At 45.3% G+C, this 22,964-nt stretch overlaps 1 protein-coding gene across 3 annotated transcripts in view; it reads left to right on the forward strand.

Moving 5' to 3' along the window:
* Positions 1-22,964, forward strand: part of LOC117153237 (uncharacterized) — a 247,646-nt gene that overhangs the window by 84,373 nt on the left and 140,309 nt on the right. The window lies entirely within an intron of this gene.

The following is a 22,964-nucleotide window of genomic DNA, read 5'->3' on the forward strand; positions in this document are numbered from 1 at the left end:
GTCATGAGCTCGGACGACGACTATGTATTCGCGACAAGAATCTTACTACGTATAATATAATATTACAATCCCACTTATCCCACTCTGCCCGCCATTAACCGCTCCATTTCGTGAACCCCACTAAATTTTCCAATAAATATTCAACAGCTTGCCGCAAGTGGAACGTCTCACTGGCACATACGTCACGTCAGCGTGGCTGGTTAATTGAACGTGCCGGTCGAAACAATTACCAAGCAGATCTCATCTGGTGGCCGGAACGCGTCTCTTCGGCCGGCGCTAGGCGCGTAAACGCGTCTCGCGAGCGAACGCCCGCCTCCTGGGACGATTACGTTTATTTACAGGCTGCGGTCCCCGGCTTATCGCCGAGATCTTCCACAGGCCTAAACAACTTCTCGCGGGTCTCGCCTGTAAACGTCGTTACCTGCAACTCAATTATCCACCGGCAGAAGACCCTCTCTCTCGCTTTCGGTCTTACGCTCTTACCTCCGGCTGGTTTTTGCGTTATACGCATTGTCTTACGCGCGACCGTCGCCATGGAGTAATTTCGCTCCAAGATACTGACTGATTTACGCAGACACGGTTGTTGGAGAAAATAATTGAGTGCGGCGAACATTGATCGTGCCAGTTCCTTCGTTTGCAGTGTTCAAGTTTTTTATACGGTGGGAGATAGGGTGGCTCGTTGGAACTTTTGACGTTGTCATTCGAAGAAGTTTTGACTTAAACGGGGTTGATATATTTACGATTCGATGCTGATTTCGTATATTTTCTGTATTTTCTCGTGATCCATTTAGAAAAATCTCGGCTGCTACGTGCCCCGCCTGAAAGAAACAATGTCGGACGTATCGAAATTCAAACCGCGCGAGTTTAAAATGATCGGCTGCTTCAGAAACATCGAATAAAATCAGATTGAACGTGTAAACGATCGAAAATTCAGATCGAGAAACGCGATAGCTCGGTACGCAAATTAAGAAACTGCTTTCAACGAATCGTTGTCCAGCCTCGATCTCCTTAATCTCTCATCTATACGCGTGGTGTAGTGTACGCGGGTTGGACCGTTTCAGCGTTTTTTCCACGCCGTGTAAACGGCAATCGCTCAAGTACGAAGCGAAGCCGAAATCCGGCGGTCTTTTGTCGGCACGCTTTCATTTTCGCGCCATTTTTGGCGAGGCCGCTTTCGCCGGTTATTAGTTTAATTCGAGATATAAAGCTGATGTAACTTGCTTGCAATTAGCTACCGGCTTTATCGATTGCTGTTTACGAGTCGCGCGAAGGCCAGCCGCGCGGGACTTTCGAAAACTGATACCACCGCATTCGTCGACGCACTGTCGCGAGGTCGGGGTTAATTGCGCCCGCGACTTCGTAATGAACCTGACAAATTGGATCGCGCAACGGATTATCGGTTTTCTCGCAGTTTTTCTTTTCTTCTCTTTCTCCGCTTCGTAGTCTCGAGTTCCAGCCTCGAAGATTATGGCGGTAAGATACGATAAAACACCACTTACTTTGGACGTAGCTGAAGAGAAAAATATTACAAGTGCGGCATTCCTAGTTCCTTTCGCTGGGATAGTAGGAGCCCAAAAGTCTGTTTAAATCTTTGAAACGGTCGTGGAATATAAACTAACGACGCTTTTAATGAGTTATGTTTCTTTAATAAACTTAGTTCGGAATACGTCTTTAACACATTATAAAACGTGCTGGTACTTCGTTCGGTGGTATTAAGCGACGTAATGACTACCTGTTTCCTTCACTTTTCCATAGCCGCGTATTAACGATATTAGCAACGAGCCGCGCAGCTTGATTTACGAGGTGCTTTCGCAAGGGACCCGAGTGTCGCTGTTCGCTCGCCCAACCAAACGATTTTCGTTGCCTCTGGAAAGCACGTATAACTTGTTTCCACTGGTGCGCGGTTGCAACAAAACGGTTACTTTAATTACGACCAACCACGGACACGGTTCATTAGGAGAATTTAACTCGCCTCGAGTGCCACTGCCGATACGCTCAATGGTCCCGATAGTCCATTAGCATCGACAGTCGCTTTTCAAACATTACTACAGCCGGATCCTTGTTTGTCGATTGAGTATCTCAAAATTCTATCAATTTTTCCTCTCCGGTTACATTTATAGAACTGTAAAATTGGTTCAGCATCGTATCTTATGAGTCAAGCGAAGCTGAAATTCAAAATTCGAACGCCCTCGTCGCTGATCATGATAACTCGATTAAACGTGGCGTACTGAACCTAAACTAACTTTTTTTTTCTAAATGTTCTATGAACGGCCAAGGAAGCGAAGGAATTCCAGAATGTCGGATGATTTGATTTTCACGTGTCTTTCGAAAATTTTTAAATACGAGCTAAGGGCGTACGATCGGTGTCCGATGACGCCAGGGGATGTACGTGTATGTATAACGAGAAAACTCCGTAAAAGACAGAGTGGAACGGAATGGCGTGAAATTGAACGGGCGAGTTATCCGGCGCGAATCGTTATTCACGCGATGTTTATCTACGTCAAAGGAGACGTTTATTTCCATGAGAGCGCGAAGCAGCGTCGCGCGCGATTTCCTAGCGTTTAACGGCTATTCGCCGGTTGCATAACGCGCACCAGCGTAGCCTAATGTGAGGTAACCGTTGGAAGATCGTTATCGAATCCTGTCCGATCCGTTTCGACGACCTGCGTGGCAATTATGCCTGAATCGTAATCGTACATCTACCTCGCTGATGTTTGATTTGTCGCGCTTCGAATTACACGAGACGCGCCGTGCTTTCAACGTTCCCTTCCTTCATTTTCCCCTCTTTTTTTATTAGGTGTAACATGAGAGATGTTGCAAGAAAAATGACGTATAATGACGATGGGAAGGATAAAGAGAAACACGAGAGACTCGAGAAAGTTCTTGGGCCGGTGCGGTGGATCGTAACGAGGCGAACTTTCCGATGGGAAATTTTTTCGTCGGTAACGCTTCGACTGGTAAAGCTGTTATGATTTAAAAAAAAAAAAAAAAAAAGAAAAAGAAAAAAAGAAAAGAAACAAAGACGAAGTTTGACGAAAGACGTAAGTAAGTGTATCGATTCGATGTATGCGCGAACTCCATTTTTCAGCGAGACACCACACACCGAATTATTCATGCTTGTGCAAGACAAAGTCCGCGTACACGTTGACGCAGTCTTTAAAGGTATTAAGGCGAACTGTAAAAAGGTGGGTAAAAAGCGAAACAAGACAGAGTTTGGCCGTTGCAACGATCGGGAACAAAGTGCGAAACGGCGAGCTCGTTCAGCGACAAATTTCGCTCTCTAATTTGCATACGCGCAATTTGCAAACCGTCGTGTTACATCCGCGCCAGCGAACAGCAGAGGAGACCAGGCCTTTTTGCGTTGTTATCGGTTTACTCGCATTAATCTGGCTGCCGTGGCGGAAGCGGAGCTGCGATTATCTGCACGACCGTTATTAAGAGGCGGTTATTAATGAAATGCCCGATTCGCATCGCAACAGCTGATGTAATGGCGGTATTTTCAAGATAATCGCAGCCACTCTAAGCTTCGCGTCTGGAAACCGAGAGCGGGGGACCGAGGGGGCTGTGTAAAGGTGTCGCCGCTGGAATGCAGTATTACCATATCCAAACCTGACGTAACTTTCGTTGGCCAGTGACCTAGAGACGATCCTTTCGCGTGCAATCGTGTCTCGTTTACGACGATCATCGTTGTCTCTCTTTCTCTTTCTTCCACTCTTTCTTACCATCTTCTCTGGTGCTGTCGTTTGCACCTTGCACGACGATCCGTGAACTGGATCGTTTGCACTCGGTAGTTGCTTTTTTAAGGTATAAAAAGAGTGTTCTCTTATATGTAGAAATGGAATAGTAAAAGAAAGAAATACTAGTATGTACTTTTAGAGCAATGTTACGTAGTCTGTTGTACATAGGAACGAGAATGAGCTACTATCTCTTGGGTCAGCCGCTTTCATATCTAGCAAAACGTTACTTTGGTAACTCCCTCCATTTTATATCGACAATTCCAACCAACTTGAGATTTTTCTTTTTTTTTCTTCTTGGCTTCCTTCTTCCTTTTATCTTTAACGTAACGATTTTAACGAAAAAAAAGAAAAAAAAAATATGAAGATCGTAATATGACCAACCGCTATTATTCGATCATCCGAGTAATCTGTTACGTCGTGATTTCGATCTGCAAGATTCTAGTTGATCGATAATGTAGAATTTTATGCGTTCGTTACGCGGTTCGTTTATTATGCAGATACATCCCGCAAAGCATATATCTAACGAAAGCATATATTTAATAATCCGTGTCGTTGACTACACCGCACCAGCGTAAATCCTTGTCTCATCGTATTGCAGACCTTGTTGTCACTAATAATATCAGCGTGCAGCCTATCGTGGATATTGCTTTTTATCCAGCTCGCTAACGAAACAGCTGGTTAGGTGACGTCACCTCACTCCTACGTAAACATCGACATAGCGATGGATTTGATCGCGCTCGTGAGCCTGAAACATTTATCGAACCTCTGTCAAATCGACTTGTCGTTTCTTCTATAAACTTTCCTTTTTGCATCTCGAAGAATTTTGCTTTCAATTATTTTCGTTTGTTTCAATTCAATTTCTAATCGAGAAACACACGATCCTCGCAATATACTTTGCATTTCGAGTGCAATAATCTTCTCTTAAGACTACGCAGTATCTTAGAAAAAATGTATTATTTGAATTTCACTTACAAACAGCTGATTGTAAAAAATAAAGATTCCGAAAACTTGGGCGTTGACGAATCGGTTACAGAATCGAATCGAGGATCTTGCCCGTCACTACCCCCTTCGGCCATCCATATAGGAATTAACATTCGTTTGTTGTTAGAGAACGAGTGTTTGTCAGGCATCTTGGCAGCGAACCGAGTGTTTGCGAAACGTCGAGTGCGCTGGTTAATGCACATGCAGCTCGCAGCTTCGAGTAATTTTCTCGGTGCCTCTCTCGCGAGGCCTCTACCCTTCTTCCATTTTCCTTCGTTCTCCCTTGTTCGTAGAATTAAACGTTGCAACGCGAGGACGCTGATTTATGGGGAAATCGGGCGTGCTCCGTGTTACGCGCTCGCGATCGTTAAGCTCTCCCCGCTCTTGAACTTCCGCGAGCTACACGCGCTCTGAATTTATGATGACTCTTCTGAATGAATCCGTATGCAGCGAGTCTAGAGAGAAAAATAATTCTTCCCTTATCCGTCAATAATCTTTCAACAAGTATGCCGCAACTCGGAGTCAGCGTCTCATCTCACGATGTAATTAAAAAAAGCCAACTAAAACTGAGAAAGATTTGTCAGATAAAGTTTCGGGCTTGGGATAGAAGAAAGAGCAGAACAGAAGCTGGAAATAGATTTTGGAGTCATCACGACCTTTCCTCGATAGATGTAATTCTTTGTCTTTCGATAATCTTTAAATAAAGATGCTGGCATTCAAAACTAACGTTCTTCCATCTCATAAAATGTCCGGGAAGAAAGCCGTAAAAATTGCAAACGATTTGTTAAATAAACTTTCGCTTTAGCCAGCGTGCCCGTAAACACTCGATCGTAATATCGATTCTAGTGGTGGTGTATCGACGCGCGTGCACGTGCCAATTCTTCCTGCGTCCCTTTTCTTCGCTCAAATAATAATTCGCGAGATCCTAATCGCGCGAATCGCTGCCCACTCGACGCGCCAGCGCCTCGGGCTTCCTCTTCGTCTTCTTTATCATCTCATTGTTGTGGCCTTATCCGTGGCCATCTTGGGCGCACGGAGGGCTCCGTAAGTGAAGACGGTCGAAAATATTGGCGCGAGATAAATCGTCGATTGACTCTCGAATTATAAAACAAGCGTAATCTCACGAAGGGGATCGCGACCGTACGTCGATAGAGATCTCGATCGCGCGGCGATCGCTATCGCGCAAGGTCTCCTTGTAAAAGCAAACGCTTCTTTGTCGCCACGTTTTTCGCGTCAGAACGTCGGAAGCAAAGACGAATACGCGATTGATTTACTTTATGACTTCGTCTTGCCGACGTCCCATCGCGTATCTGCCCTTTTTTTATGTTAAATCGTAACTCGAAACTGTCGATATCAATAGAATGAAACTGAGTAGAATCGGAAGATGTACTGGAAAAGACTTTGACTATGAACATCTTAATTTTCTGGATCGAATTGACAAAGAAGGATCAATCTATTTCCTCGACCATCAAAGTTTATTAAACTCGGTATCTTGTCCAATAAAAAAAGAAAAAAAGTTACTCAAGGAATTTCAAGTCATTCTTATTCCCTGGAGTTGATGACGTTCGCGCTACCAAATGCCATGGGTCAGCCCGTTAAACCAATAACGCTCACCGTTAATCCCGATCGAGTACTTGGTCCGTCCGAGTGGTTCCACGAAGCGTGCGTTATCGTGGCCGTTGATCGGTTAGGTCGAAAGGAGGAGGTGGAGGATCGCGTCGATCCCGAAAGACGTTCGCGGATGCTGGCAGGACGCGAGCGTTCGAGCTCTGCTCCCAGTGGTGGGCAATAGTGGGGGCAAAAAGGAACTCGAAGAAACTTCCTCTCTTTCGCGCGTTCCGCTCGCAAAGGCATCAGCCGAGCGATCAGATAGAGCGCCTCGGTCCCGCGGCCGGACTACAAAGTGATATCCGACGTAGATATTGTGTGTGCACACGCTGCTTGGCCGATTACGTAACCCCGCGGCAAGCCGGCGCTGATTCACCGCACGACCCAACGGCGCCTCTCCTTCTGCTCGTAGTCGTCCACTTTTTACCCCGCATGATCGCCCACTGTGTCATTCGTTTCCACCGATCCTCTGCGAGGGGAAAATCCCTTCGCAAACGAAGGTGCTTTCGTGGGCTGATCGTTTTGAACACATAGGCTGTGGTGCACGAGGTACGCTGGGCGTAACTCGCTTTTTAACACAACTTACGCTTTCTTATTATTAAACTATGAAACGCGACATCTATGGTTTTTGTAGTCAAGATTCGCTTCCTTCTTGGATTTGATCAAGCTTTTCGAAGGTGCTGAACATAATCGTCCAAGCTCTTTGCGTTACCGCAATAAAAATCTCTCCTCGAAGCGTACGTTCATTTATAAGAAAATCGTCGAAGGAGGATGGTCAATTTGGGAGACGCCACTTGCGCGTGGCGAGGGTTATTTTTGCAGCTGTATCGCGCGCAAAGAACCCGTCATCTTTCATCGAGAAGGTGAGGCAGCGCCACAGTGAACAACGTCGTAAGTCAACATTTCGCATCGAGAACATTTGAATAATAACTTCTGTACGACATACTCCCAGCGGCTAACAGCGATATTTTATCGAGATCGTAAATCGATACCGCGAAGTCGCAGTAGCCTCGCGACACGTGGGCATCTTGTAGGTTGTAACGAACCCCGTGTCGTCTGTCATCTTTCCTGGCCATGCTGCTGCCGTTTCTTCCAGCCGTGTGTGCAACTCCGCGACCAGATTGTTGCGCCTCGTCCTCGCTTCGCCTGCTGGCGAATTATGTTTTCATGCGGGTTATTCGATCAGATGACCGCGGTGCCTGTGGTCGTTGACCGTTTAATTTGCCACTCTTCATGAATGAAGTTTGCCCTCCGGTTTTCTGTAGATCCTCGAGATATACAGGTGTTTAATAGCGCGTATTTGTTACGCATAACGTAGCACATTATTCAGTGACACCAACCGTAGAATGGAAGAAGTTAAATTTTTTGCTACTGGTTCAATTACGATAACGCTATCGTTCTTCTCTTGGCTCGAGATGATCGACATTGGGATGAAAACGGATCTAAATAATTAGTATGCAAATGTCATAACAAATACAATGATATTCAAATACTTTGTGTAGTCGTTGTAACAGAAATATCGAACTTGCTACCAAGTTTTAACAAAGCGTACATATTCCTTTTTTTTTGCATATTCACGTCAATCATCGAGAGCCAACGATATTCGTTAATAAAATTACACATTCGGGAATATTTCCCGAACCGTCTCATAGATGCACTAGCGAAGGAATCCGAGGACGAGGCATATTTTCGTGCACAAGATCCTTCCGAGTGGCTGCACCCGACGCAGCCCTCCGACCACGAAGCTCGAGCTGGCGAACGGTGATCTTATCTCTAACATATACATGTATATGTATATACGAGTCTGGGTACACGCGATATCTCGATTGTAGCCTCATCTGCATGCCGCGGTAATAATTCGGCTCCGACGCATTATACCGGTCCGCGCGGTCGCTCGGACAGAAACCAGGCCAGAGGATCGATGCTTCTCTCTTTGTCTCTCTAGTTTCCCCTTCGTTCCGATCGTTCTCCTTTCTTCGTTTCAACAGCCACGAACAGATCGCCAGGAATTCAATTACACGGACAAAATCGGCAGGATGCCGCGGGGTAGCGCTTTTACTCGTTTTAATTCGTATCAACGATCTGACGCGTGAATAACGGAAAGTCGAAAGATTGACAGCAAAGGAAATTAGTTCCGTCCGAAATAGGTGTCTTGGTTGGTGGACGATCGGTGACAACGCTTCCCACGCGCGCTTCCATGGATCGCGTTACGTTCGATCTTTTTATCTTCGCTCGAATCTTCGTTTCAAGGATACTTCGTTCGATCGTTCCTCGTTCTGTTCGATGGGGTGTTGGTTCGATCTTGATCCTTTTTTGCATAAGATCTTAACGTTGGATTTCCTCGATCCATCGACGTTGCAAAGGTGTATCCTCGTATGAAATATTCTCCCTTGTGAAAGATGCCATCGAATGGCGCGTCGAAACCGTTCGGAAGCAACGAAAAGTTTGGCCACGCAAAAACTCGTTGCAAAACGAGTAAAACCGACCGGGGGTAGAAAGAACAGAGAGCGTCGTAATGAACAACCAAGGGCCAAAAAATATCCGCGGCGGATGCGCGGCCCAAACGCTTGGTCATCCATCAAACGCCATGGTTTCTTTTAATACCCCGGCGTTAATGATCCTCGTATATTTGAAGGGGGGGAAAGAAAGAGGCTCTCAGAAACGTAACTGTCCAAGATGGTACCGATGTGGCGCCTACTTGTCAACGGTCGTGCAAAAGGTCACGGCCGTCACTACCTTCGGCGTAGCGGTTTGCAGAGGCGGGATTGCAGAATTAATTATGCGCCGGGACATTGGCCTCGCCACGGGAATATGTGTCCGTAATATCGTTTAAGGCGTAGCCAGCCGCGCGTTTACGAGCTTTCTTATGCTTTTAGCTATCGCTTGTCCTTTAATGTCCATTCTCGAGGATTGGATTCGACGGACCTTGTTACGATAATCACGCGCGCCTTGTTTTCGATCGTAGTGACACGCCTGGAGTATTTATGGAGCACCGTATAGAACTAGCGGAAGGTGAATTGCGATTCCAAGCGTTTCCGTGGGTAGGAAAAGAAGTAGAAATTACTTTTGACGTAGTATCGGATGGCAGCCGATTTGTCCCTATCGTTAAATACCTCGGAATCTTTCGCACAAAGTTAAACAAAATTTTGTGTTATATCTCATATCACGTCGCAGTGGAGTAATTTTCTTCGAACAAACGCATCAACGTTTCCGAAAGTAGCCGCATTTTTCTATACGTAAATACATCGTCTCCCTTTTGAGACCAGACGTTTTAACGTTTCAAGGCGTAGGCAGCGGTTCCCAAAACTTTCAACGTATCCACATGGCACGCAACGAGCACTTAACACGTGAACGGTGTTGCGAAATAAAAATCGGTAGTCGAAGTATCAAAGAGAAACAAATTATTCGATCCAACGATCTATCCGCCGTCTCTCCCCGCATCTCGACTCTCACGAGTTAACAAGCTATCCGTTACATCTCCCATTTCCTCGGTTTCTCTCTGCTCGCGGCGGTTTCCACGCGTGGGCGCGGCGGAAGAGGCTTTCCCAGTCGTCGTTTCTCCGTTTCGCTTTACGATCGTCCGCTGCCGAGAGACTCGTAATTGCCAGTCGATTGCCTCTTCGCCGCTCGCCGCCTCGAATGGACTTTGTAAATGAGCCGCAAGAGGGATACTCGTTAGAAGAAGGCGGCGGGGACGGAAAGCGTCGTGGAACAGAGACGGACGGAGAACGTGAGTTATCGATCCTGTGCACGTGGGCGCGTTCATTGATAATCCGATGGCTGACGGCGAGAGCGCGTAACTAAAACGCAGCCTCGCGTAACTGCCTACCGGACTCGACGATGGATTCGACGCGGATCACAGTTGGCCGCCTCGGGCTTTGCGAGCCTCTGTCTCGTCCCGAACACGCTAATGAATTACTTTTTCTTTCCTTTTGCCGAGCTCCCCTGCTTCTTTGTGGGAATGAAAGTTACGTGGAGAAGTAGAATGCGCTGCTTTAGTAGAAACGTACGTAAATGGTCTTGCGAAATAAGAATCTCGAAAGCGGATTATTTATGCGTAATACGAACATAGAAATTCCTAGGTACATGTTGTATGACTTAAATAGCTAGGTAATAACTGGTCTTTAACCGAAGTTTTAACGTAAGTTTTTACAAAAAGACGAAGTTATTGCCTGTCGGTCCTGTCACATATTCTTATCGAGGAGATGACGATGCATCGAATCTCGGATCCGTATGCCGTACTCCATTCACTTTCGCCTTAGCTGCGGTGGCCGCGGTGGTGGCAGTGCCGGTGATGGCGGTGGCGGTGCGGCGATTTGCATTCGTGAAATCTATTTTCTGGAGGCGTGCAGGAATTAAACGACCTTGCGCTGCCGGTCGAGAGGGAAAGGGGGAGAGGCTGTCGATCTCGAGCAGTCGCGCGTGGGCGCATTCATTGATAGGCCGGTAGCCGATGCGTAACTGAGCGCAGCCAAGCGGCACACGACCCTGCCGCTTGTCGAAAGCCGCTTGAATTCCTCCTCGTTCGTACACTGGGTCGCCTTGATTCCATACACCCAATCCGTGTCGCGATTAATTTCCACCCAGAAATCCTTATCGTTATCTGGTCTTTCGTCCTAAGTGTCGTTACACGGCCAATAGCTTTTTACCGATTTCTCGTTTGTTAGGACAGATTTTGTTAGCTTAGATTTTTAGAAGAGGTCGGATGCGTAGGTGTACGGTAAGGTATCGGAGAAAATTTCCATATCGAGGGATTTTGTAAATAGTGAAATTTCTACCAGAAACTAGGAGACGAATATCGCCACGATGATATAAGATACAAGCACATTTATTTTCCATGTAAATCGATTCGCGATTATTCGCGACCTATAAACTGCACAACACAGCACTCTGGAGGGAATATTTTCTCGTGACGTTTACGCAGAACACGCGTACGGGACAGCCCGTCGGATTTTGTACTTTAAACGGTTTTAAACAGGTAGATAAGCGAAACTGGTTCGTAAATCGTGGACGAGCTTCGAGCCGAGATAATGCTTATTAATCTACATTAGCGCGGGCTGGAGTGGACACGCGGTGCACGGCATACTGACATTGCCGGGCACGCTGACATTTTACGCGTTCCCGAGCACGATGGCAAGGGGTTAAGTGGTCAGATAAGAGGAATGCCATCGCGACCGGGCCAGCCGAAGATAATGCTTGTAAATTAAGTCTTAATTACGACGGCGAGCATCGAGGCTCGGCTAAATAGCGCGTTAAATATTGCCGCGTTATCCATTAGCGGAAATGAGGGGAAAGGTGTTGTGGAGCTGGAATAAATATCCTGACGCTTTTGTGCCCGACCTCGAAACTTTCTTCCCTGCTTTCCTTTCCCCTTTATCTTTCGCGTGGTTCTCGTTATTTATTATCTTCGCCGACGTTCTTTCCCTTTTTTTCTTTTTCATGAAAGTCGAGCTGTTTGATATGCCGTGATTATTAAAGCAGTATATAGAGGTATTATTGTGTAAAATATGGTGGAAGTTTTGCAAAGTTTCATCGGTCATGGCTATATATTACAAAGGGACACGACTCGTCCATCTTCAGCGACTCGATTTGCTCAGGATACCAAGAGTGTATTATACAAAGAAAGGAAACAAAGAAGCATCGTTTCGTGATCCAGAAAAATCCAACGCCACGATAAAAACGTAACGCTCTGTGCTTGATCGTACTGTAGTCACGCGCACATTTTACGCATGATTTTACGTAAGAAAGGTTGGATGATGTTGCAACTAAATATTACAAAATAAAAGCCGTACGAGTCGAGGAAAAAAAAGGAAGTGATTCGATTCCCTTTATCGTGCACGCAACATCCTCTTTGTAACAAGATGAAGAAAACGATTATGGAAATAGGAAACGGGGAAAAGAAGCGCGTTGGGAAGAAGAACGAACGTGCAGCAGGAAGAGATATGAAACAGAGAAGCGGCGGATGAAATTGAGAAAGGCAGAGACGGAAAGCAGCCGTGGACAGGTGGTTTGCATACGCGTGCACCGCACGACGTGTACGGACGCGCGCGGGTTGAATGCTAATTTTCACTCAGCCGACGTGATTAAGGGGCGCGTCGCGTTTTATGCGAGATCGTTCCGTTTCCGTGCGTGCTCTACCCTGTTCGGGGATCGAGGATATACGTGGAATCGCGTGCACGCGTAATAAACCGCGGAACGAGGCCCGTTATAAGCACGCGACTTTGCCACGGTTCTCCTCGAGGAATACCAAAAAACCGGAAAGGTCGCCTCCCGGGCCACGTCTTCTTTCGCGTACACGCTCCTTCCGAGACGGTATCACGCGATGGATTTTTACGGCGCGAGTTTCGAACACTATTTCGTACTTTTCAATAATGTTGGTGTCTCTCATTTCAAATCGATCGTGATTTTGGCTAGATATATATAAGAAACGATAGACTCACATAAGGAACGATGATGCGAATAAACGATGGATTAAATCGAAAAATAAGTAGTATAGGTCCACGTATATTCGTGTATATAAGTGATCAACCAGTTACGTAAGCAACACACGAATCAATTAAATGGTATTTACCCACGGTTCGAAGTTTCCCAAAGCTACGTCAATGGATGGTAGCGCAAGGGAAAGGAGCTTGTTGTTTTTCCCCGAAAAAAGATTCGATCGATCTGGACAGACGAGCTACAGATCGGACATCTTAATTGCGCCAGTAAAATTAATTTCCTCCCGCTCGGTCTTCCGAGATATTGCTGTCAGATTAATCTGCGTGCGTCTCCCCCGGGGCCAAAAGAGATTTCGTAATTATTTCTTCTCGATCCTCCCCTTAATCCTGTGGTTGTGACGCGTTGAACAGCCATTTCGCTTCCCCCTTGATCCTTTCTCCTTGACGGACAGCGGCGATCAACGGCGATCAACGATCACGCTGTACTCGGAGGCACTCTCTCAGCAACGATCGAGCAACGCGTGAACAAGCACCCCCTCCGTCTCGAGATAATCGATTTGTATGAAACGAAACGGGTCGAGTGCGGCGGCGCGGATTTTAATGCTGTGCAACAGCGCGGAAGAAATATGTCGAGTGAATTATCGCGGCGCATTTCGAAACGGACGCGTTACTCCTTTACTATTTATAGTATAGCCGACCGAGCTCCGGCCTCTGCACGTATGTACGTACAGCCTCCTCGTACGAGCATCCAGATTTTATGCTTTTGCAGAGGCACTTCGATCTTCCTTTCTTTTTTTTTTTTTTGTTTTTTTTCTTTTCTTTTATAACGTTTGGAAGAAACGACCGTCACTCGGTTCTTTAGGAACTTTCCATCGTAAAATGTAATTTTACGTTTAATACCAGAAGCATCGAGAAGAACGTTTATTTTAGGAAGATAAGGTGCATTGTTCGACAACGAATCGAAGCAACGGCATCTCTGACATCAAAGATAGAAGAAGCACGGTATTACTCGCTCGATCGAACATAACGGGTCGAATCAATCCCTCTGACCTCGAAACCGGAAGCTACCGCACCGAACAGTTTAAATCTCGTTACTACCAGGTCTGTCTAACCTGGGTGTCATTAAACCGCTCCCGCCAAAGCCACCTAATAGTCCCATATTTCAGTCACGGTGACGTTAAGTGTCTTCAATTTTAAGTTTCAGCAATCCATGATAGAATAATGGTGTCGTGAAAGATGGGAATTCATTGAGAATAAAGAAGGACGACGACGACAGCTTTCAAGACGAATTGAACGTACACCATCTCTCGTAACGTTTACTCGTATCTTCGTCCTCCGAAACTAATAAAAGCCTAGCCTCGTTCCCAGCGCAAAAACAACGATTTCTCGTTACATCGAACTATAAGCAGTCTCGAGCAGACTCTTAGAAACGAGCGATCGTTGCGACGATGAAGAAGGCGACCCGATACGCGAATGTCGAAACGCGTGCATCTCTACGCGAGAGGAAGCTCTCGATCCTCGGACGTGTCGGCCTTTCCCAGCTTCTTCTTCTCTTTCGTTCTTTTTCCCCTCTTTTCCTTGCTCTCTTGCTCGCGTATGCGAACGCCTCGTAAAAAGCAACGTCGATCGCCGCCTTTCGAATTATAATTAGCCAGCGGCGTGCATGAATGAAACGGCCGGCTTGCGTAACGCCGGTCTCTACGAATGATTTACCGGCGAGATTGCAAGCGGATCGCCGACAGATTATCGTCCCGCTCTACGGCTGTTTAACGATCGTGAACAGGCGCTGCGATTTTTCGCAGTGATTACAACGATTACTGGCTACTCGTGGGTGACGTCGCTCCCAGAGAAAAACAAGTGTATGCAGTTCTGTTTGCGAAGTAGCCATTCAAATTATTCGCCTTTCTTTTCTTTTTCTCCTTTTACTTTTCCTTTTTTTTTTTCGAAGAATCGATCGCTATTTGCATTTCTGTGTACGAGTTATATAACTTCCTTTCGTAAACCTTTACATTCTTGAATCTTTAAGGTTACATAAAGATTCGCGAAAGATTGGCTACATGCGACAGATCGATTCTCTGTGTATCTTTTATGAAACAATTCCATTGCATTCTCCATACGGAATACTAACTTTTCTGTACAGCTTTTTATCCGCCTATCAATTCGGTACGTAAACACGTTCCGATTCCGGTGACACAGAGTGAGTCGTAAAATCTGACTAAATTAACAAACACCCGCAAAAACGGTGAAATGACCCAATAGAGAATAACTGCGCAATCGAGGGCTATTAATACCAATCACAGGCAAAGTTATCATTAGCCGGCGGTTTCCGCTCGCAAATCGTCAAGGTGGAGCAACAAAAATCGAAGAGAAACGTCAGCTTCGCGTTCCAGTTAGGCACACGCGACTGGTACTAGTCAGGTTCGCTCGATTTGTCGCGTGCCTACCATTATCCGGCGCGTTACGCTCGCGTAAGCCGCGCTATGAATTATGTCTATTCGCAAACAGCCACGCAATGGTCGTTCATTGACACCGCGAACGGACCTCCTCTGTTGATTATCGGCCCTCATCGTGTAGATAATAACGCCATTGTTCTGCCTGATAAATGATCCGTGAGAAGCCTCTCGTTGCCTGGTATCGTTCTTCACCTCTCTGCCTCATCGTGTTCCTCGATTCGATCGATTTGTTGCTGTTTGCATTACCTTATTATCGCGAATGTACCATTGATCTCGCGACGATTAGAGAAAGACTAAAAGAAATCTATAATAGTCACAAAAAGATAGTTCCTACGGCGTGTTCTTGACATTCGTATTTTATTTTAATCGTACTTTGCTATTGTCGTGGGTCATCTGTAACCTTTATAGCTGTACACGATTCGCAGATGTAAGCTGTCAGAACGATTCAACGCTCGGTCATATATGTACGAGCGTCATTCTCGAAACGAGGATCGGCGATAATTTGCAGCGACTGTAGCCGCCATTTTCGATATTTTTCTCAGCGTTCAAAGCGTTTTGGCTGTGGCTGGGCTCGCACCACTGGCTCGACTGTGCCAAATCACCGCGAATACCTCTTTGTACGCATAGAATTTATACGAAGTACAGACGATTGCCAAACAGTGTATTGTTCGCGGACTCGCGAAGATGAATGGCGAGTTGCGTGTCAGCGTTTAAAGCGTGTTTCGTTCACCGACATTGTCCAGGGTCGCGTTTTTAAATAGGAGACAGCTCGGTAAAGAGGTGGCGACCAATCTGGCGAATCGTTGCCCGAAATGTCTGTCATTGGCCAAGTTATCGCATTCCAACGACCGCCTGTTTCGTCTACCGCGAATTTCGATTTTGCAATCGTGTTTTGTCACAGCAAAATATATCTGTGTACCCTTTATGAACCATATGAAAAAACCTGTACGATCACATCATCGATCGAATGACATTCGCCGTTAGTATTATCCTGTCACGATCCTAATTTAAGTGTCAACAGAAATAAAACTGAAGATTTCCCTACACTAAGGACTCGAACAGCTATAAGCTTTACGTAAATATCTCATATAATCTCCTGTAATATAATTAATCGATTCTTCCGATCTATCTTCATACCGTATTTACATATTCCCCCACTATCGCTGACACTTTCTACTTAATAACCCTTACGTTAAAGCCTCGGCTGTTCGTACCAAAAGAGACACTTCTCCGACGAGATTGTCAGCTTCAATCAACGTGTCACGAGTACGAAAAATCATCGTGTTTCACCGTTGTTCGTTGGCCACGCGAGTAGCACGGAGAGCGTGTCTAAAGATCGCGGAACGCGCACACGAAAGTCAGCTGGACATTGGCTAAACGGTGCCCTTTCAATCCGACGCGGCGACACTTGGAGTTCCTACTTAGGATTTGTCGGGTGGATTGACAAATCGAGGCCAACAACGTTGCTTGCTCGCCGCGAGAGAGCCTTTGCTCTCCAGAGGCGGACACGCGTGCTGCCGAGGAAAAAGAAGAAGGAAAGAGAGGCAGGAGAAAGAAGGAGAGAAGTTCGAGGGGAACGAGGGAGATGGATGATAGAGACGCGAGAAAAAGAGGCGTTGAAAACGGCAGTCGTTAGTGGAACGACGCGTAATTAATTCGAACTAACGAATGCTGGGACGGCCGCTTTCGAATTTTTCCGACCCTCTTACGGCGCCTTTTGCGTGCCAGTATTTTAGGAAATTAACGGGAAATTGCGCATAATTTATTTGCTCGTTTGTCCGTGTCCCTTTTTCTCTTTCCTTTCTTTTTCGTTGAAATGACTGAAAGAATAGAGTGAGATAGATGGAACGTGGTGAAACGTTTCCTTATTTCTTAAGTCACGATTAAGTATCGATCTTTGACACCAATTTGAAAGTATATATATAGAAGTCTTTTTTAGGTAGAATATTTCTCTTCTTTTTCTCTGTAGGTCTGTCGTTTAAACAACACAATACGTTTCGTACTTCTATCTACGACAACGGTTGAACAGTGTACCGATTCCGAGAGACAAGAATGGAGCAACTTAAGAGAAATAGAGAAATCGCACAAGTTAAAAAAACGGTTGTGGGTGTATACAACACGCGCTGATAATTATCGACCGTTTGTCTCGTTAATAACCACTACGGGAAACTATCGCAACGTCGTTCCAGTTCTACCGTCGCCTCTGCGAAACGAGCGTCGCGCGTGCGAATTAATTTGCAAGAGGTCTCGTGGCAGAACGACATAAATTTCCCACTCGGTAATTGTTGCTCGTCCCGCCTTCGTGTTACGCGATTATTTACGCGCTCGTCCGAATCCACGGTATACATACTCGTAAGTATAATACTCACATTCGCAGTCACTCGTCTTCATCTCAAACAGTACTGTCGCAATCTTGTCGTCCAGTGTCATCGCCTATTGTTTTATTTTCCTAATGTTACTATTATCGTAAATCTTGGCATATTCTTTGCATTCCTTCACGATGATGATGTATAAAACAGAGAACGTGTAAAGTTCTGTACGGTAAATTTGTACGTATATGTCAAGATGGAAATATTTACACGAATGTTACTTGTCCAAATCATACGATATCTCTCGGGAGTGAAATCGAAGAGTCGGACATCTAGTCGAACTGTCGAACACCTTCGATTGACGGATCGATCGCCGCGATAGTGTAGATGTTTTGGCATTACCTGTCTCATTAGCATCTGTGTGTCGAATTCGTTTACTACTAATCCGTGTACAAAATATCCACGCTACTATCCATTACATATCTGACGCGTTCGACTCGAAGGAGCAAATATCGAAATAACTTTCAACAAACCATCGATCTGTTGAAATAGACATCGTCTTAACGTAATCGTCCGGATAACAAACATACTATAACGATTCTTCGTCAACCTGCGATCCGCAAAATCGAAACGATGGGGGAAAAAAAAAAGAAACGATGGAGAAACGAACGAAACGAGTTTGTTCGCGCGACAGCAGCAAGCCGGTCGTCCCGTCGGTTTCTCGCGCGAACGCGCCGAGGAAAAAGAAGATCAATTGCTCGAAGGTGAGCCCGAAGGTTACGCCTTTCGTTTTTCGCCATAGAGGGACAGATCGTCTTGTCTATTTAAGGTGGAAAATTCACTCGGATCGTTACTATCGGCACCGTGCGCGCCATGTGCGTCGACGCTCGATCCTAGATCGAGAATCGAGGTGTACACCATAGTTGCGCAATCGCACGCGTCTCTCTTTGCCTCCGAGATTGTAACAGTTACATTAACGACGCACGAGCAACGGCATACTCGTTATCTCGATCCGCCGACCGAACCAGCCCCGGTCCACCGTTGATTAATTATTATCATCGTTTTACACGCGTTACGCATAGGTGCGTCGTCGTGTCGCATGTAATTTTTTCCGATGGATTTCACGCGACTCTCTAACGAACTGTGCCACGTCACAGATTAACGTTTTTATCTTTATTTCGAGTACGTGCCTTTGGTATTTTAATTAAACACGAATTTTGATTGGTCTCTTGGGAATTAACACGAGTTCCAGATACCTTGACGTGTCTCGGTGTTTTGATAAATAGATTTATAAAAATAACAGATACAGAAATTGTTGTATCTCGGAGATCGGCAATTCCAGTGACGAGCTTACTCGTCCTTTTCGATTAATAAGTCGAAGAAACTCGCAGTGCAGAACGAAATTGTATCAGGCATTTTCACTAAATCGCAATCTGATATAAGCGTTCTGTCTGATAATTTTTTACGCTGAAAGATAGAAAAGAATAACGTAGACTAGGTGAAAACGGTATCGAAAAGAGGCAACGTGCGACGAAACGTTCTAAACGTCGCGTCCCACGTTCGGTGTCACGTAGATCACACGAAGTGCGTGTCAGCGACACGTGAAACCGTGTGTGGTGTCCGCAAAAAGAAGGGAGTCCGTCTTGCCGGGCAGACATCGTAAATTACCGGGAAGTTTGTACATGCATTAAACGCGCGTTTTGTAGCGGAGCTCTCGAGGAACCGCTTCGACGCCTGCCACGCTATTTCTCGGCACCGGAACGCTGGCGAGCAGGTGAATCCCAGCTGGAAATAGTACGAGCTGCATTAGTGACATACGTTCCGCTGTCGTTGCGCGGCTGTTTAATTTCACATGCCCCGTACGCTGTCTAATAAATATAATTACGCTCTGGTTGCGTAAGCCGGCCGCGGATCGCCAGGTATTCCGCCTCCTATTTTCTTGCCCGACTCGCCCTAAGGCTGCGCTTATGGCCTAATCCACGCCTGTTTGCCACCTAACGGGAGATGACGACGCGTTCCTGTTGCCTTCAGAGACCAGCGCGACCTCGTCCTTCGGACTAACCCGTGAGAAACGTTGCTTTTCACGCGTCAAGGATGTACCACCGAGATAAGTGGTTCATTAGTTGGCGAACTCTGCCGGCAGGTTTGTTTTTGTCCGGTTCTTGTGCGCGGAACATAATGCAAATGTCGGACGTCGCACAGTCTGCGAGCTATTATAAAGGTATATACTGGTAATTGTTTCGTTAGCGAATACTTTTTAAGCGTACAATACTCTGTCTTTACGTACAACTTTATGTCCCTTTTTTCTCAATACTTCCAGTTGAATTTCCACGGATATTCATGGTGTTCACAGAATTGGTATGAAAGATACGAACTTTTTTGTGAAACAAGAAGCAAGCAAATCCATTATTGCTCTATTACGTTATTAGTTCATAGATTTCTTGTTTCAACCACGACGATCCAAAGGAAACAGTTAACTCCGTTTTCCGTGTGTTTCGTCGAAGTTCGTCTGGGATAGCGGTGGATCGTTGGTAATCTGGTCGATCGAGATAACAGCGACTTAAAACGGTAGACGAAGAAAGAAAGAAAGATACCTTCGGTGGTTGTCCGCACAAAGCAGTACGGGGCCGTCCGCGCGCCGCCGCCATTTCGTTTGTGACGGCCGGATCAGCCTGTTTTTCTAACGTAATTGAATTTCGCCCCGCGAGCCGCCATTCTCCTTGTAATTGACCCCCGTCTCCATGGCCGTTCCGTGACGTAGGCAGGCTTACGTGCAGGAATCGACCAGGTGATGAAAAACTTGTTTGCCAAACTTTCCTCCAAAACTTTGCTTTTCAGCGTACTCCACTGCGAGCAAAAAGCGTCACTTGTTGTGACGCTTGCTGGGAGGTCTAACTCGTTCCGAAAAAAGAGGAAACGAAGCAGAAAGACCGCGATCGAATTCACTCTGGTAATCAAGGATACTTTAGAATACTTCAGGATATTCAATTTCCTTCCTTTTTTCCTTTTTTTTTCTCTTTTTATTTGAGTTGTATATGTCGTTGCACCTTTGGGTCAGATTTTTTAATCGTTTATTAGTTGGACAATCGGAAACAGAACAGAACAAAGGTGCCAGTAAATAGAATCGTATAAAAGATTCGTAGCTTGCAAAGTCCTGAAACACGTTCCAACAACACGAAAACATCGCACGTTCGTCGGACAATCTCGCTACTGTATCTACTCCAGATTCCTCTTTTCGCTTTATATACATTCCACTTTACAATTCTTCCGCCCGCTGTATCGAACGTTTCTCGAACGTCGCAAAGAACTTGCTAAAATTCAAATATCCACGTTCCTCGAGTGGCGGACGACGCGCACGGATTAATGGGAACGTGGTGGCGCGCAGAAGAAGCCGGGAACTTTCCCGAGCGCGTAGCAGCAGTGGCCCGAGGCTGCTTTGATGTTAACGCGGCCGTATCATAAAATGATTCGCATTCTGCAAGTGCGAGATCAGATAAGACCGCTGCGATGCGGCAGGGGAGGCCGCGGCCGGCCACGACTACGTTTTTTCCATCGGGATCGGCATCGCCAACCCTGTAATCTCCGGCACCGGATGATGAAGGTTAGCTCCGTGTACTCGCCACTCGCCTGCCATCTTAACTCTTCGCTAGGCGAGTCCGCTAGCCGCTCGAGATGATTGTTTGCGGAAAGAATATACGCGTCTTAAGTAGGTGCTACGTTACGTTCCTGGCGCAAAAGTTCATGTAACAGTCGTGTCGAATCAGACTTATGGGCGTTCGAAATATTGCCAATTTTTTACGCCTATCTCTCACGATAATTCGTTAGTCGAGTAGAGTTCGTTTTTCTATCTTTAATACTATGTTCGGTGATACTATGTTCTGGTCTTCTCTGCTGCTAATAATCACGAAAGTAAATAAGATTGGAATCGATTCTCGTTTCGATCAAACTCTTGTTACCCCTGATTCGACCTAACCCCGATATTACATCGAGTTTTACAAATAACAACGTAGCAGTCGGGGTATTCCTGAAGTAACTGAATTACGCGCGTGTATCTTGTATCAGCTGTTTGTTTTCTTTACTTAGGAGACGAAATTCGATTCGCCGAGATCGAATCTCGGGATATATGGATCGATATAGGAACGTAAATAGATTCCGCGCGATTCGAATTCGTTTGACGAAATTGCTGTGTATCATTCGGCTTCGTTTTTTTCCAAATATCTATGTACATTTTCTTACTAGTCATCGACCAATTTTTAATACCAAGAAGTCGAAAGTCCAAGATCGACATCTTACTTTATCTTGAATAAATTGCAATTACTTTTATTTACTTTAAATTTCTTAAATAATTTCTCGAGCGTAGTAAATTAGAATTCCAGTACTTGTTCGTCGCCCAGCGTAATTCGGCTAAGTTTCCTGCCCAAATCCGACCGCCGGTACGCAGAACGTAAATAGAGCGACAAGCGGTAATTCATTGTTTATCGCCTTCGATTCATTGTTTATTGCCTTCGATTCATTGTTTATTGCCTTCGATTCATTGTAAAGAAAAGATTATTTAGTTCTGAAATGGAGAAAGCGATAAGCTTTCCAGCTAGAGTATTCCGAGGGATCTCATGGCAGATATCTGAGATCTTTCATTTAGTCGAGAAGCATACTTGTGAGACGTACATCAGTGATTCTTTCATCCTCAAAATGTTCAGTAAACAGTGTGAAAATATACAGGGTGGTTGGTAACTGGTGGTACAAGCGGAAAGGGGGTAATTCTACGCGAAAAAGGAAGTCGAAAATATAGAATAACAATTTTTCGTTTGTGGCTTTGTTTTCGAGAAAATCGACTTTGAATTTTCGCTCGGTACGCGTGCGGTACGTTGTAACGGATCTCACTGTAGATCGTTGTCTCGATGGAAAAATTAAAAAAAAAATTTAAATTAAAAAAAAATTAAAAAAAAATTTTTTTTTTAATTTTTATCCTATCTTTTCGACTTCTCTTTTCGCGTAGAATCACCACCTTTCCACTTGTACCAGCAGTTACCAACCACCCTGTATTTGAAAGTGAGGAAAGTAGTGATGACGGAGTCTACAACTATTGGTCGAAATGCCCAAAATCACCCCAAATGTGTTTGGAATGTTTTAACAAATATCATGCGATATAGAATAATATAATATATTATCCAGAATATAAATTAATAAAAAGTATGGTATAATGTATTTTTAATATTTTTATGTTGTATATCCTATATATAATAACATATATTTAATTAACTCGAACAAGAAGAGCGTCACCATACGTTGGTGACGGGGCCTCCACGGAAGTATACCCGTCGCACCGTTATGTGCGACGTGGTGACGTACGTGTTAAAGCAATCAATTGGTTGCAAGCTTCTCTACTAATCATACTTTTCATTTTTTTCTTTTTTTTTTTTCTCGCAATCGAACGTCCAG

This window comes from Bombus vancouverensis, chromosome 1, assembly GCF_051014615.1.
Source record: "Bombus vancouverensis nearcticus chromosome 1, iyBomVanc1_principal, whole genome shotgun sequence".
In the NCBI taxonomy this organism is placed as follows: Eukaryota; Metazoa; Arthropoda; class Insecta; order Hymenoptera; family Apidae; genus Bombus; species Bombus vancouverensis.